We start from the raw sequence: 12131 nt of genomic DNA on the forward strand, positions 1-12131 counted from the left end.
TAGTATATGGTGATAGGCTTGGATCTAGTTTTAGTTTTTAGCATGTGGAGAGGCAGTTTTTCCAGCATCATTTATTAAAGAGACTGTTGTTCTTCCAATGAACATGTTTGGCCCCTTTATCAAAGATAAAGTGGATCTGCCTCCCCGTGCTGGCTGTGTTTGGAGAACTGTGGAGTTCTAAGCAAGAAGGCGGTAGCCCAGCTTGTTTGGGACCCTCTCACCTTCTGGGTGAACTGGAACAGCTAGATGAGTCTGGGGCCCCTGCATCTGCCTCCCTGTGTGCTTGGAGGACTGTGGAGTTCTAACTAAGCAGGTGAACGCCCCCGGTTCCAGAAGCCCAGTGTCCTGGGGTAAATACCCCACACACTATCCCCCAGCCCAGCTTGTTTGGGGCCCTCGTGCCTTCCGGGTGCACTGGAACAGCTAGGTGAGTCTAGGGTGCCTGGATCCGCCTCCCAGTTCCTGGCTGTGCTTGGAGGACTGTGGAGTTCTAAGCAAGCATGCGAGTTCTGCTGGTTCCAGAGGCCCGGTGGCCTGGGGGAACTGGGTGCCAGAGTCCCTGGAGCTGAGGGCCTAGAAGAGGATTGCCAACAAAGCCTGAGGAAGCTTTAGAATAACACTTGAAACACTTGAAACACAGAAATATAGGAAAATGACAAAACAAAAGACCAATTTACAATCTCAAACATCCAGCCCACCCCAAGAAACCTTAATAGCTGTGTATGTAGAAGAAAATATAAGCCATACACCTGAAATATCAGACATAATAGCAACTGAAATAAAGAAGCAACTCCAGGAAGCTTTAAAGGAATTCAAACTAGAAATAATCTCCCAGGTAAAAGAAGAAATGATAAAAGAAATGAAAGAGATGCTGAGTGTATGTAAAGAAAACACAGTTAAAAAAATGGAGGAACTAAACAAAAAAAGAGAATCCCTGGATGAACAATATAAGAAACAAACAGAATACATAAAGCAGATGCACAGAGATATACAGGAAATCAAAAATTCCATTGAAAGCTGTAAAAACTGCCTCAATGAAAGTAAAGATAAAATTTCAGACCTTGAAGACAAGATTGCAACTAGTGAACAAAAGGAAACATCTTTTAAAAATAACAAAGAATCAGGAAATAACAATTCAACAACAGCAAGATGATGCAAAAAAAAAAAAAAAAACAACATAAGATTGATAGGGACAGATGAAAAAGAAGGGGACAACATAAAAGATGTCAAGAGGATATTTAGCGAAGTAATAGCTGAAAATTTCCCAAACATGAGATCGGAAACAGACATCAGGATCAGTGAAGCATATAGAACTCCAAATAGTCATAACCAAAATAAAACTACACCCAGATATATAATAATCACCATCCCAGAAGTCCAACACAAGAATAGATTATTAAAAGCTGTCAGAGAGAAAAGACAGATCACTTATAAAGGAAAACCTATCAGAATCTCAGCAGACTTCTCAGCACAAACAATAAAATCAAGAAGAGCATGAAGTATTGCAGATCCTAAAGGAAAATGATTTCCAACCTAGACCGATGTACCCTGCAAAACTATCCTTCAAAATTGATGGTGAAATAAGATACTTCCATGACAAAGAACAGCTGGAGAACTTCATGATCACCAAGCCAACCCTGCAAAAAATATTGAAAGACAGTTTAGATACACTTAGGAAAAAACTACTAAGCAAAGCAGATAATTAAACAGAGCAGAAATATAAAGATGCAACAGCAGAAAGATAACATGTCAACAATAAGCCAACATATAACAGTTATAACCATTAATGTAAATGGTATCAATAGACCAATTAAAAGAAACAGACTGGAAGAATGGAGAAATAAAATCCAACCATATGCTGTCACCAAGAAATCCATATAACCCAGAAGGATACTCACACACTGAAAGTCAAAGGATGGAAAACAATACTTCACTCAACAGGAACCCCTAAAAAAGCAGGAGTAGCCATTCTGTTTGCAGACAATGTGAACTTTCAACCAATAATGATCAGGAGAGACAAAGAAGGTCACTACATACTTGTTAGGGGAAACTTCAAGAGGAAGAGATAACTATCTTAAATACATATGCACCAAATTCCAGAGCACCCAGCTATATAAAATAAGTATTAACAGAAATGAAAAATCAAATTATCAGTAGCACAATTGTAATAGGATACCTTAACATACCATTTTATCATGTTGTATCTTACTGGATTTTATTATATGTGATAGTATAAACAAAAAATTTTATAGGCAGAGAGATAATGTAGAAACCATTGTTCGTTTTCCATTAGCTGGTTCTAAATACCCTAATACTTTCATCCTCTTGAATGGTTTCACACTGTCTTTATATGTTTGATGCTATAGTATACGAAGTTATATTCAAATATTTCAAGGAAAGAGATACGATTATTAAGTCGGGTTATCTTGTGGTGAAGCACTAGGTTGCTGAAGTTGTCATGCTTTGACCTGTATTGTTATGTTGTTATGTCCTCTTTTATCTCAATCTCCCCCTTTTTCATAAAAAATTTATTTATTTATGATTATTTTTTAATTAAGGGAAAAATCAAAATTAGCAGTATATATTATAGTAACTTTTTTGATTTCCTATTAACTTGATTTGAAGCCCTGTATTACTCCCACTATCTTGTTTTGACTGATTATACTCTGTTCCATTCTGTTTGCTAATATCAAGTTTGAGGGTATAGGCAACTACTTTGAAGGCAATAAGATTCACTATGATGCCCATTTTGGTTTGACTATTATCTTCTTTTGAAGTCCTGTAATGTCTCCAATGTTTAGGTTTTATTGGTCTTGTTTTGTACTCTTTTGTTCAATTTTATTATACCTAATGATATAGGTAATTCTTTTTAATGAAGCAAGAGGCATTATGGTAACCATTGTTGATAACCTTGCATTTTGTTTCTACATCACGTGCTATGTCTATCCTTTGTTTTGACTGACTGCTTTGTTTTGTCATATTTGGTTTTATTCTCTTCCAAAAAAATAGTAAGAACTATGGGAGCAATAAAACTCAAAATGTGTAAATGTTGTTGTAAAAGAGAGGAAAAGAAAGTGCTTTAAAGGATACAAATGCAACTGTGTTTAGGTGTGTTAAGATAGATGACCATATTACTAAGTTTTTGTTGAATCATTGAACACAACTGTTTCCAGTCTCACTGTTTGAATGTCCACTTTTTATGCTTTAATCCTATAACTTGAACAACTATTTCTATGATGACAATATATAATCTATTAACCAGTGATTTCTTACCTTTTTTTGTGATTCTGTATTACTTGTATCCTTATACTGTTTTTTTTTTCCTTTAAATAAAAAAGAAGATAAGGTGGTTGAGTAGTTGGTAGTTGTGGTTGTATCTTCTAGTCTATTCCATTGATCTTCAGATCTGTTTTGATTCCAGTACCAGTTGATTTTATTACAGTAACTTTGTGGTATAATTTCAAGTCAGGGATTGTGATGCCTCCTGCCTTTCCTTTGTTGCTGAGAATTGCCTTTGCTGTTCTAGGTCTCTGCTGGTTCCAGATGAGTTTTAGGAGTGATTTCTCTAGGTCTATGAGGTATGTTGATGGTACTTTCATTGGGATTGCATTGAATCTGTATAACAATTTGGGAGAATGGCCATTTTCACAATATTTATTCTCCCTATTCATGAACAAGGGATGTCTTTCCATTTTCTGAGATTATCTTTGATTTCTTTTGTCAAGGTATTATAGTTTTTCCTGTATAGATCTTTTACTTCTTTTGTGAGATTAATTCCTAAGTATTTCATATTTTGGATGCTAGTGTGAAGGGTGTGGCTTCTCTTATTCCTCTCTCTGTGATTTTATTGTTAGTATATAGAAATGCTATTGATTTTTGAGCATTGGTTTTGTATATAGCTACATTGCTGAATTTATTTTTTATATCTAGGAGTCTTTCAATGGAGTTTTTGGGGGGTTTCTATGTAAAGTATTATATCATCTGTGAATAATGATGATTTAACTTCCCCTTTTCCTATCTTTACCCCTTTTATTTCTCTCTTGTCTAATTGCTCTGGTATTTCCAGTACTTTATTTAATAGAAGCAGTGGTAAGGGACATTCTTGTCTTGTGCCTGATTTTAAGGTAAAGGCCTTCAGTTTTGGCCATTTAATATGATGCTGGCTGTTGGTTTGTCATAGGTGGCCTGTATCATATTGAGTTAAAGACTATCTATTCCAATTTTCTGTAAGGTTCTTAGCATGAATGAGTATTGGACCTTATCAAAAACTTTTTCTGCATCTATAGAAGTGATCATGTGATTATTACTTTTGGCTTTATTGATATGGTGGATTACATTTATTGATTTATGTATTTTGAACCATCCCTGCATGCCTGGGATGAATCCCACTTGGTCATGGTGTATAATCTTCTTGATGATTTGCTGCATCCTATTTGCCAATATTTTATTGAGAAATTTTGCATCTGTGTTCATTAGGGAGATTGGTCTATAGTTCTCTTTTTTAGTTGAGTCTTTCTCAGATTTTGGTACTAGAGAAATATTTGCTTCCAGGAATGACTTAGGAAGAATTGCTTCCCTTTTGATTTCACTGAAGAGTTTGAGGAGTGTCAGCATTAAGTCTTCTTTGTGTTTCTTGTAAAATTCCACAGTGAATCCATCTGGGCCTGGGCCCTTCTTTGTAGGTAAGGACTTAATTACATTTTCAATTTCATTAATAGAAATTGGGTTATTCAGCAGTTTTACATCCTCTTGACCTAGCTTTGGTACTTCATATGTTTCTAGGAATCTCTATTTCTTCTGTGTTATCACACCTTTGAGAGTAGAGGTTTTCAAAATAGGCTTTGATGCTCTTCTGTATTTCCACAGAGTCTGTGGTGATTTCACCTTTTTCATTTCTTATTGCATGAATTTGAGCTTTTTCTTCCCTTTTAAAAATAAGGTTGGCTAGGGGCTTAGCAATTTTATTTATTCTTTCAAAGAACCAACTCTTTGATTTATTGATTCTTTGGATTGTTTTCTTAGTCTCTATTGCATTGATTTCTGCTCTGATTTTTATAATTTCCTCCCTTATTTTGTCTTTGGGCTTGACTTGCTCTTCTTTGTCTAGATGTTTGAGGTGTAGCATCAGGTTATTTATTTGTATTCATTCTAGTTTCCTGATGTGGGAACTCAGTGCAATATGTTTTCCTCTGAGGACTGTTTTCATTGCATCACACAGATTCTAGTAAATTATATATATATATTTTTTTGTTTGCTTGTAGGTATTGTTTAATTTCTTCTTTAAATTTCCCTGTGACTCACTGATGCTCAAGAGTGTGTTATTCAATTTCTGTGTGTTTGTGGGATTTTTGCAGTTTCTTTTATCATTAATTTCTAGTTTCATGTTGCTATGATCTGATAACATGCAAGGGATAATTTCAACTCTTTTGCATTTATTTAAATATGTTCTGTGAGTTAGTATGTGGTCTCTTTTAGGGAATGTCCCAAGTATTGCTGAGAAGAATGTATATTCTGATGTTGTTGAATGGAACACTCTGTACATGTCTATCAAGCCCATTTATTCACAGGTGTGATTCAGTTCTGTTATTTCTTTGCTGATTTTCTGTCTGGTTGATCTGTCCCTTGGTGTCAATGGTGTGTTAAGGTCTGATGTTATAATTGTGTTACTGTTAATTTTATTTTTCATTTCTATTAATACTTGCTTTGTATAACTGGATGCTCTAGAATTTGGTGCATATATATTTAAGATTGCTATCTCTTCCTCTTGAAGTTTTTCCCTAACCAGTATTATTTAATGATCTTTATCTTTTCTGATCATTCTTGGTTTGAAGTTGACATTGTCTGCAAACCGAATAGCTACACCAGCTTTTTTTTTTTTTTTTTTTTTTTTTTTTTGGGTTCCTGTTGCATGTAGTATTGTTTCGCATCCTTTGACTTTTAGTCTGTGAGTTTCCTTTTGGGTTAGATGGATTTCTTGTAGACAGCATATGGTTGGATGTTGTTTCTTGATCCAATCTGCCAGTCTATTTCTTTTAATTGGTGAATTGAGACAATGAATATTAATGGCTGTAACTGTTATATATTGGTTTATTCTTTTTAAATTAAATTTATTTTATTTTATTTAAAAGGAAAAAGAGAAAAAACAAAACAAAGTGGTGTAAGGGTACAAGTAATACAGAACTACAAAAAAAACAGTAAGAAATCACCAGTTAATAGATTACATTGACATGTTATCTTTTCGCTGTTGCATCTTTATCTTTCCTTTCTGTTTAATTGTCTGTCTTCTTTAGTGTTTTTTTTTTTTTTTTTTTTTTTTTTTTTTTTTTGCTAAGTGTATTTAAACTGCCTTTCAGTACTCTTTGTATGGTTGGCTTGGTGATCATGAAATTCTTCAGCTGTTCTTTGTCATGGAAGTATCTTATTTCTCCATCCATTTTGAAGGACAGTTTTTCATGCTACATCAATCTATGTTGGAAATCATTTTTCTTTAGGATCTGTAATACTTCACTCCATGCTCTTTTTGACTTGATTGTTTGTGTTGAAAAGTCTGCTGTGATTCTGATAGGCCTTACATATAGGTGATCTGTCTCTTCTCTCTAATAGCTTTTAATATTCTATTTTTATGTTGGATTTCTGGGATGGTGATTATTATATGTCTGGGTGTAGTTTTGTTTTGTTATGGCTATTTGGAGTTCTATATCCTTCACTAATCTTAGTGTCAGTTTTCATTCTCATGTTTGTGAAAATTTCAGCTATTACTTCTGTAAATAGTCTCTTGATACCATTTGTGTTGTCCCCTTCTTTTTCACTTATCCCTATCAATCTTATGTTGTTTTTCTTTGAATCCTCTTGCAGCTGTTGGTTTGTTATTTCCTGATTCCTCGTTATTTTTAAGAGATCTTTCCTTTCCTGTTCACTAGCTGCTATCTTGTCTTTGAGGTCTGAAATTCTATCTTCACTTTTGTTGAGATGGTTTTGACAACTTTCAGTGAAATTTTTGAGTTCCTGTGTATCTCTTTGAATCTGCTTTATGTATTCTGTTTGTTTCTTATATTGTTCATCCAGGGACTCTATCTTTTTGTTTTGTTCCTCTAATTTTTTAACTGTGTCTTCTTTAGAGGTGTTCAATATCTCTTTCATTATTTTTATCATTTCTTCTTTTACCTGGGAGATTACTTCTAGTTTGAATTCCTTTAAAGCTTCCCAAAGTTGCTTCTTCATTTCAGTTAGTATTATTTCAGGTATTTGAGGCATATGGCATATATTTTCTTCTATGTACATGATTCCTAGGCTTTCTTGGAATGGGCTGGGTATTTGAGCTTGTGTTTTGGTCTTCTGTTTTGTCATTTTCCTATATTTCTGTGTTTCAGTTGTTGTTCCAAAGCTTCCCATGGCTTGTTGGAAATTGTGTCCTATATCCTGGGCTCCTGAGACTTGTCTGGTAGCATAGTTCCTTCCTTGTGCAGCAAGCCCCTCAAATTAAGGTTTCCAGGCCAGTCTCAGGCAGGTCTAAAGCCTCCTCAAGCTGTGCCTCTCCCCACTCTGGCAGCAAAGCTCCCCAGACCAAAGAAAGGCCACCAGGCACTGTCCAGGCAGGCCTGAATCCCACCAAGCCCAATTTAGTGTGGCCGCAAGCCGGGCAGGTTGCCAACCACCTAGAGCAAGGATCTCATACTCTCCCAGGGATCGGATGTTGTGCAGGCATCCACCTCCTCGGGTAGTGAAGCTCCTCAGGCTGAAAGAAGGTCACCTTTGTAGCCTACGCAGGCCTCAAACCTTTTCCGCAGCACAGCTCCCTCCAGATGGTGGCAGTTGTGGCAGTGCTCTCCTTACTGACAGAAGGCCATTGGCAAGGCCTAACCAGGCCTCCGTAGCCTCCATCAATATATTTATTAGCAGTGAATCCAGCCTTGTCAAATTCTGCCATGTATATTTGTTGCCCATTCATATTTAAACTGGAATAACAGAAAGGCATTAGTTACACAGGTATGATATTAAGAAGTTATAAACAAGGTGGTGAAGCAATGCAGGAATTAGTGAGAATAAGAATTGCCATCACTCCTTGGCTGCAGGGACAAAGGAAGGATGTGAGTTATGGAGACCCAGGGACAAACACTGGACCCATGCAGTAAGCCTCCAGTGACAGGTGGATGAGTAGACACCGACTTCTTAAAGCATAAAAGGAGGGCAAACAAAATAGAAATTAAAACAAAACCAAAACCATCGTGATTCTCCTTTCCTTTCACCCTATGCTGTCCTGATAGTGCTTCTCAGCAATCTCAACAAACCCAGGTGGGTGCTTGGAATGCAGAACCATTATGCTACAGAGAAGGGAAAGGAAATGGAGTGACACGAGATCAAGTAGACCAAGAAATGGTACCCACACTGTTTATTATTTAGTGACCTACTTTATGTGCTCTCAACATGCTATGGATCATGGTTCCCATAGCTTATGAATCATTTAAACTTGGAATATTTAAAGGCCGGACCTATGATTGGTTGTGGTAGCAGGTTATTTATTTGCAAAATTCTATAAATAATATTGGGCTATAGTGCTTATAACATTTTGTTACAACTAGGTCATTTTCAGGACATGTTTTCATTATCCATCATGAAGCTGTAAACAATGGATTTTAAAAATAATTTCAATGTGATGTAACTCATGTGCCGTACAATAACTCATTTAATGTGTAAAGTTCAATGCTCTTTTTAGCATGCTCATAGATATATGCATTTGTCATCACATTAAATTTAAGAACATTTTCCTAACCTCTTTTTCCCTTTAGCTCTGTCCTGCCACCTTAAGAAATTTTAAATCTACCTTCTGTTTTCACACATTTCTCTATTCTGGGCTTTCTATGAGTAATATAATATAAATGGCAATATTTTATACTGTCTTCTTTCACTTGGTAGAATGTTTTTGCAGTATAACCACGTTGTGATGTGTGTCAGGACTATATTTCTTTTTTGACTGAATACTATTCCATTGTATGGATGAAATGCTACATTTTATTTATCAATTTGTTAATTAGCATATGCACTATTTGTACCTTTGGCTAATATGAACAATGATGCTATAAGCATTCATATAAAAGTTTTGGTGAGGACATACATTTTTATTTTTCTTGGGTATATATGTAAGATAAAACTGCTGTGTTATGTGGTAACCATCATTTAACTCTTGAGAAACACCCAGACTATCTTCCTGTCTGTCCTATTTTATATTATCCCCAGGATATGAGGATTCTGAATGCTCCATATCTTTATCAAATTTATTATCTTTTTGATTCTAGTCATCTTAGTGTATGAAAATAATGGATTTATAAGTGGAAGGAAAACCATGTCAGAAATTGTCTTTGACAGGGTATGATCTCCAAGCAGCAAAAATAGTATCACTGTCTACCTAGGATGTCATTAGTTTAAGATCTGCTGTTTAATAGCTGCTATATGAATAAAGGTTCAGTATAAGATGCGTTCTTTTTTGATGTCCAAGGGAAGTGTATTGTGGCGTCTCGGTACTAAGAATATTAGCAAGAGTCTATGCCTATACTTTCATATTTACTGTTTTGTGATACTTAGATGAAGGAATGTTTCCAGAATATTTGTGGGTTATAAATCTTTTATTTATTTATTTATTTATTTTTAAATTTTATTTAAGGAGAAAAGAAAAAAAAAAGCAGGGAAAAGGTACAAGTTATACAGATTTACAGAAAAAAATGAACAGTAGGAAATCACTAGTTAATGGATTACATATTGTCATCTTAGAAATAATTGTTCAAGTCATAAAATTAAAGCTTGTAAAGTGGACATTCCATCAATGATACTGCAAACAGTTCTGTTCATTGATCCAATAAAACTCTGTGATATCATTTTCTATCTTATACATTTAAATATACATGCAGTTATATAGTTTGGAGCACTTTCTTTTCCTCTCTTTTGTACCATGACTATTACACATTTTGGGTTTCATTGCTCCCACGGTTCTTATTACTTTTTTGGAAGAGAGTAAAACCAAATGTGACATAACAGAACAGAATCAGTCAAGTCAAAAGGGTGGACATAATAGATAATGTAAAAACATAATACAAGGTGATCAACAATGGTTACCATAATGCCTCCTGCTATCTCTAATAGAATTGCCTATATCGTTAGTTATAATACAATTGAACAAAACAGTAAAGAATAAAACCGACAAAACCAAAACATTGGAGACATTGTAGGTCTTCAAAAGTAGATAAAAGTCAACAAGAATGGGCGTCATAATGAATCTCATTATCTTCACAGCTGATGCCTAAACTTTCGAACCTGATACTATCCAGCAAAACAGAATAGGGGAACATCAGTTAAAAACCAGATGGTGAGAGTAATACAGGGCTTTAAATCAAGGTAATGAAAAGTCAAAGTGGGTTACTACAATATATCCTGCTATTTTTTTCCTTTAATTAAAAGGATAAAGATAAAAAAGTAAATAATGGAGTGGAGATTGAGATAAAAGAGGGCATAATAACGAAACAGCGCAGATCAAAACATAACCATTTAAGCAGAATAGTGTTTCACCACCAGATAATCCTAACCTAAAAGTAGTTACCATATTGTCTCTTTCTTTGAAATCCTTGAGTACAACTTCGTATACTGTAGCATTAAGTATATCAAAACAATGTAAAACCGTTCAAGAGAATGACAGCATTACAGAGTATTTAGAATCGACTAACAGAAAATGAACAATGGTTTCTGTATAATCTCCTTGTCTTTAAAAGGTTTTTGCTTATACTATCGTACATAATAAAATCCAATAAGATACAGCCTATTTAGACCATTGGAGACAGAAGGACAAAAGCTAGATGAGACTTCAAAACAAGATGATACTAAATCAGTATTACCTATTAAGATGTCATTTTCTCCAAAATAGCTGTTCCTATCATCCAATCTTCTCTGCCTCATTTCTGTTGAGCTCTTTTTCTGTCATTAGTTGTCAGTTTGTCCTCTTCATTTCACTTTCTGCTCCATTCGTTGTGGCCTCTCTGCCATTATTTCTGGATTCTTTGTATTTTTCTTTTTTTAGAATATCCTGAAATACTCTCTGTAGAGTTGAATTGGTGGTTGCAAATTCCCCCAGTTCCTCTTTATCTTGGAAGCACCTTGTTTTTCCATCAATTTCCAGGGACAGTTGTGCAGGATATCTCAATCTTGGCTGGAGATTATTATCTTTCAAAGCTTGAATTATTTCCCCCCATGCTCTTCATGATTTGATGGTTTGTGCAGAGAAATCTGCTGTAATTCTGATGGGTGTTCCCTTGTAAGTGGTCTGTTTCTTGTCTCTGACAGCTTTTAATATTCTGTTCTTGTATTGAATTTCTGGAATTTTTATTATTATATGCCTGGGTGTTTCTCTGTTAGGGTTGTAGGTAGCTGGGGTCCTGTATGCCTCATACATCTGAGTATCTTTACCTTTTGCTAAATTAGGAAAATTCTCCTGGATTATTTCTGTGAGTAGCTTTTGTAGTTCACTTGTTTGTGTCCCTACTTCTTCTTTTATGTTCTTAATCCTTAAGTTATGGATCCTTTTATCATCTTCTTGTCTTTGTATTATTGCTGTTTGTTTCTTTGTTATTTTTAAGAAGTTTTTCATTTCATTCTCCCATATTACAAGTCTGCCCTCCAGTTCAGATAGTCTGTCCTTAGTTTCTTTCAAGCTGTTATGCCAGTCTTGGATAGACTTCTTAATTTCTTGATAGTCCCTTTGAACCTGCTTCACGTACTCTATGCTTTCTCTGTTTTCTCCATCAAACAATTCTCCCCTTTGTTTCTGTTCTTCCATTCCACCACCTGTTTTTTCTTGGGTGGTACTTAGCATTTCTCTAACTATTCTGCATACTTCTAGCTTCAGGTTGTTGATAACTTCATTCCTGAATTGGTCTATGAGGCTCTCTATATGGTGCCTTATGTGTATTGGTGCGGTGTCTGCTATTGCCTGTTTCTCAGAATTGGGGGCCGAGGAGCCTTTCTTGTTGCTGCCTCTTCCCATGCTGCCTCTTCTTCTCTGTTCCTTATATATGCAAGCTTATATAAGAGGCCCAGCTTCTCTCCCAGTCAGCCACAGCCTGATTGAATTGCGCCAGTTAGGTGTTCCC

Source organism: Cavia porcellus, unplaced genomic scaffold, assembly GCF_034190915.1.
Source record: "Cavia porcellus strain 051 isolate PalLab524CR breed Dunkin Hartley unplaced genomic scaffold, mCavPor4.1 scaffold_9, whole genome shotgun sequence".
Lineage (NCBI taxonomy): Eukaryota > Metazoa > Chordata > Mammalia > Rodentia > Caviidae > Cavia > Cavia porcellus.